This window comes from Equus asinus, chromosome 2 (genome assembly GCF_041296235.1).
Source record: "Equus asinus isolate D_3611 breed Donkey chromosome 2, EquAss-T2T_v2, whole genome shotgun sequence".
NCBI classification, from domain to species: Eukaryota; Metazoa; Chordata; class Mammalia; order Perissodactyla; family Equidae; genus Equus; species Equus asinus.
In genome coordinates this window covers 98,126,578-98,132,549 of record NC_091791.1, presented here as the reverse complement: position 1 = coordinate 98,132,549, position 5,972 = coordinate 98,126,578, and positions in this window count along the sequence as shown.

Here is a 5,972-nt window from a genome sequence, read left to right as displayed (position 1 = left end):
AAAGACCATCCAGAACGTGCTTCTGTTCTCCTACTGGTCAGTTGTGGGCCCTGGGCGTGCCCTTCCCCATCTCTAGGCCTCAGTTTCTTCATCTGGCGAATGGGGGCATCCTCAAGGGCCTGCCCTGCTCTCAGAGTCCTCGCTTTTTGCTTCTACGTTTCAACCTTGCTACTTTCCCTTTGTGTCAAGTTCCTCGCTTTAGCAAGCACTAAAAACAGAATCCCTTCTCCAACTTTACAATACCAAGGATTAAAAAATTCTGTTTTAAAAAGGTGAAAATTTGAGAAGACACAAAATAAGAAAATCCCTGTGACCTGTTCTTGTGGAGCTCAAAACAGCTCTTCTGAGATGTGAGGCTTGGTTGGGTTGCTCTGTCCCTGAGTGAGGCCTTTCCCGGGGTGCGTGTGCTGTGACTGCCCATCCTGTGAACCACCAGCAGATGCTGAGGGGCCAGGCAGGTGAGGGCTGTGTGAACCCAGAGCCAGTACCTGTCTGAAGTGGGCAGCTGTTACTTTACTTGTCGTCAGCTGGGAATGTGGGCTCAGTTTTGCCAGATTTCCTGAGTTTTCAAAAGAAGCTGGAAATATTCTGATATTTAAAAGTTGGCAGCTAATTCAAATTTTTGATAAATATGGTGTGAGTCAAACAAAATATGTTCGTGGGCTGAATCTGGCCAACGTGCTGTTGATTTGCGTCCTCTGCTACATATAGTGATGTCTTTTTGAGCCCTGGGCTTATATAGCACGTAGTAGGTGTGCAATAAACATTTGTAGAGTGAATAGCATTCTTGATGGAGAATGGCTCACAGCCCACCTGAACTTTAAATGGAATTCTCAAAAGCCACACAGAGATTAGTAACAACCTTTTTTGTGTTGGATTCAGAGTCCGCTAATGAGCGGGCAAACTTTTCCAATATTTGCACCCTAATAAGACTCCTTGGAGTTGTTAATAATTCTGTTAAATACAGAATAGCCTCTCTTTGGGAAACTAATTCTCACAAGAGATTTTCCCCCAGTGGGGACAAATGAGCTTAAAAAAATTGTTTTTTTTTTAACTAAAAAAAGGTATTTTTAATTGTGGGATCATTGTATTAAAAAGAACAAAAAATCCCCTTAGCTGTGGCAGTCTGGACTCTAATGATGGGAACAGCATACAGATTACGGCAGGGCAGGTGGGTAGCTGAGCCACCAGTGGCCCGGAGGAGGAGCCAGCCTGGGGTGGTGGTGGGAGGACCGTGTGAGGGCCAAACGGGCAGGGCAGGCAAAGGCTTTTGACATGTCCGGGTGGGCAGAGAGCTGCGGCTCTGTCAGAGGCCTTCTGGGGTGGCCTCGCCTGAGTCCTCCACATTCCTCTGAGGACAGTGTCGGGAAACACCAGAAGGCAAGAGTCACATTTGTTCCCTCACCTCCCGGCCCAGACAGACACCTGGTGGCGGCAGGTCTGGGCACATCTGCACCTCGGCTGGGCATTGGAGCCTGACTAAGCAGCGTTCGGGCCAAGCTGGCCCCCCCACGCAGCTGCCTGCCGGGGGCCAGGCCGGCCTGCCACAGGCCTGACCCAGGTGCCGCACCGTCTCCCCTCCAGCCCCAGGGCTGCTTGCATCTGAGAGAGAGAGGAGGCCATTCCAAAGTGGTGCAGGGTTTTGGTGGCAGAGAACCATTCCTGTTCCTGTACCTCTCACACAAGGCGAGGACCTGAAGGGACCAAAATACCCTGCAGGTCCTTCTCCGCAGAGGGAACGGCGCTGTGTTGCGTTTTGGGTTTTGGTAGCCAGGATTCCCAAATCTCAAGGAGGGGGTGTCCGTGAGGAAGAGTGGTAAAAAACGCTTGTAAATTCCAGATTGAAGACAAACCCAGGGCTGATCTAAACCGCTTCCCTGAATGCGTCTGCCAGTGATGCAGCTTGTGAGCATCAGCAGCCCCGTCTGCAGTCAGGAAGGGTTACTCCTTTCCGGCCTGGGCCAGTTGAAAGCCTACGATGCTTCTCTCAAGTGTAATGCTTGGAGAAAACATTGCAAGTTTGGCTGCCGTTGTTTTGCTATGTCTGGGGTGTGTGCAGTGAGCTTCTGGGGTAGTCTGTCCTCTGTGGCCTTTAAACAGCCAACGGCAGTCCTGAGAAGGCTGTGGCCTGCCTTCCAAATGGCTTGTTCTCTCCTCACCGAGGCAGTGGGAGGAAAACATGGCGGGTGGACTCCTCCCTGGACACATTGTCTAGTACTACAATTACATCTCTGAACTCAAGGAGCTCTATTTCTAATTAAAGTGTAAAAGAAATACTTAGTTGTTGAAAATCCTGTAGACTGGCGCTTTGCGTATTGAGTTGATGAATTTGGGGTGAGTTTTATGAGGACAGGACAGGCACTCCTCTGATAAGTTTTGAGAGGCTGGTGAACAGGCGTCAGAAGAAAACTTTTAAGGCTCATTATACCTTGAAACATCTGCAAATCTAATGATCCATTATCTAAGTTGAAGGAGAAAATGTTTGGGTTACTATAACTGAGAATTCCAAATTAGATCATATTGTTTTTGGAAATTCAGAACAAAGGGTTAGGGAAGATGGGCTATAGGATGGATTTTAAATCATTCTCAATTACTAACTGATATCAAACTTTAAAAACATTTCGTTAGGGGGTTTCAGTGTATTCTTAAGAAAAAAGAGAGCTATGAAAAAACTAACAGTTATAAAAACTAACTAGAACTAACTTAGACTTATAGCTATAACTAGAGTTAGTTATGACCTGTTTTATTATGTTTTTGAAAAAGTAAAACCATCTTTAAATGTCTGATTTAGCAAATTTAGAGGAGATAGGTTCTTCTTTACAGGAGTTATTTCTGATATTGAATAAAAATTAGTAATCCAGAGTCTATGCATGAAAAAGGATGGCAGCAGACCCTATGCTGTGATTGCCTCCTCAGCCTCCATTTCATTGCTTCTCTAGCATGCAGTAGCCATGTCCTCTGGGTAGGTACCCAACCCCAGTCCCACAGGTAACTGGTTCAGGTAACCCATGCCTAAACCAACTGACACCAAGGTATTTTCGTTGCTACAGGAATTGGTTCCAGGGTGGTTCAGTCAGCTCAAAGCTCAGGACTTTTGTTTGATGGTGATGAGAAGCCAAGTTCTTCCTTTCTCATGGTCGTGATGGAGCACTTAATCCCTCTTGTTGCTAGCAGCCCTCTTGTGAATAATAAAGGAAAATCAGAAGGAGAACAGAGCTGACACATGGAGACGAATCCAGTTGAGAGAATTGTAAGGAAATTCAGCTGAAGCTCTGATCAAACCATGCCTGAAGGCTTTCGCCTTTTTAGATTTGTGAACAATGAAATCACTTTTATCATTTAAGCCAATTTGAGATTTTTTTCTTATTTTTAATAGAAAGCTTCTCAACTGATATAGAAACTTACATTCAGTTTTACTGGAAGATTATTCTGGGATGAAGGATAAATGAAATACCAAGTGCCCTCTGTCATAACAGTCTTTGTTCTTTCGCTTTAGGAGACACTGGTGATAAAGGATTAAGAGAGGCCCTTAATCCACAAACCCTGGGCCAAGTGAAAAGATTCTTCCAGTCAAAGTATGCTGATGCTCTGGTCATGATTTTCTCCTTGATCCTAAGTATTTTCCAGAAATGCACTGGCTTTATACTTTAATTTTTGAAGAGCCCTTTCTTCCTTTTATTTTGAGACTTAGGAGGCTAGCAACTGTTGATTTTTACTGTATCTAGCTCTTCTGTACACAGTAGGTGCTTCATAAATATAGGCTTTACCTAGAAATGTATAAATGAAGAGATTTAAAAACACATTCCTGACTTGTAGCTTTTTAAAAGTACCTTCTTGTAAATGGCGTAATTGAAGACTTCTAAAAATGTAATTGCCAACTGCACTTGGAAATCCACTTTGTCAAACTGTGGCTTCTAACACCTTGTCTCCAACACCAAATCAGTTTTGATACCAATGTTTCCCCAGAGGTGTGGCTTTTAATCCTCAAATTACAACACAAGTTTTAACAGGCCAGTTTTGTCTGTCACCAGGAGTTTAGTAATTAACAAAATGCCCCAGCACTAATGGTTTATCGAAAGGCCAGGAAGCAAGTAAGAGACATTACACAGGAAACAGACCTGGTGTGCTCACTGAAGGAACTCATTTAAGAGCACCCGATTAGGTGTTTTGCTTAATTCGGGCCCAGTCCATGAAGTTCCATCTAAGCCTGCCACAGAGAGGCCAAAAGCAAGCCCTGTGCATAGATCCTATACGGTAACAAAATCCAGTGACCCCTAGAATGTCCATTCTAGGATCACACACCCCCAAGTCATTTTCACAGCCATGGGTATTTTGCAACAGCGTTTGCTACACATGCTCTAATAAGTTAGTGGTTTTCTTGGGAGTCTGAAACAGGGTGCATAACAGCCAGTGAGTAACCTGCAAGTAACGCCCCCGGTGACAGTTTTGCTTTGTTCCGTGGGAGTGTGAAGAGCCGTGTCAGGACGAGGATCGCTCTCCGTGAGTGCTGGGAAAGGACCGTCTGCACATTCAAAGAGGGGAGTGTTCTCTTTATCTAGGTGGCTGCCAAGTCTTAAATACTAAAACATGTAGGTGTACTTGAGTAAAGAGAAGGCACTGACATTTCAAAGATAACTTGATCGAAGGAGAGGTAAAAGAGGAACTGGGTTATTTGCCAGAGATTTAAGTTTACCCCTGGAAAGGTAACCTTTTTGAGAAGCTCAGTGTCCTCACATCCTGACAGAGGGGTCTGCACACTCCTCACACCGCGTTTCTGCAAAGCAGGCCTCTGCTTGGGCCTCTGCTCTCACTTTCTCTCTTCAGGACACCCCTAATGGATTGCAGATGTCCCATTTGGTTAGAAGCACGTTTCAGATACATCTGCGCTTCTTGCTTTTATGCAAAAACACCTGCAAATCTTTATCTTTGGTTAGATTTACCACACATTTGAAGCTTTGAAATTTTGGTCCGGTGGGAAAGAGGAGCATGTCACCACCCTCCTTCTTAAACTGGATTCCATAACGGACAATAGCCTTTGGGGGAGATGGTTTCATTTTTCTTTAAGGATAATAGTCAGGAAGGCTTCACCAGCCCCAGACCTACTCAGCTGAAGGCTAATTAATTTCTTTAATCCTATAGAATGTGTGGAAATATCTATGGCGACTGTGAGTGGACAGCTATGGGGTGTGTGTGTGTGTTTCTTCCTGATTTTCTGAGACTTAACAAAGAAGATCATACCACAGCACCGGAGAGGAGAGAACAATGAAATGTTGGCAAACTGGTGAGGATGTGGTTACAGGACCAGCTTCCTTGGATGTGCCTTGAAAACAATGTGATATATTTCCAATAAGTGAGTAAATCCCTCTAGGCCTCAAAGAAGATTTTAACTATTCCCTTTATTCGTGCAGCTTTAGGATGTCCCATCCCAGCACCCATGGAATGACAAATGCCATTTACATAGTTTTGAGATAATAAAATAATAAAATCCTGAGCTGCCTCTGGGAAGCTTGAGAAGGAAATCCACGTTCAGTGTGGTTTTGTAAGGAGGCGGGAAGCTCTGACTAGCAGAACCCTAGCTGTGTAAATCTGAGCAATGCATTTAGCCTATTGGAGCCTCAGTTTTCTCATCTGTGAAGTGGGGGAGATGGATTACAGTCATTTGTTTATTCCACAAGTGCTTTCTGTGTGCCAGGCACTGTACTGGTTGTCTGAGGACACAACAGATCCAGTCTCGTGAGCTGCCCCTCAGCAGTCCTGTCCCTTCCTGGTCACTCCCTATCATTCACTGCTGACATTGGGGGTTGGCTTAGAAGTTTCCGCCCCACCTGGACCTCATGAATTCCTGGACTTCACTGTTATGTGGTCTACCCAGCCAATAATCTAGCCCTACAATTCTTGGACCTCTTTGGGCTTCAACTTCTCTTCCTTTCCTCACATCTTTATTCACAGTTCAGTCTATTTTGAACCTGTAG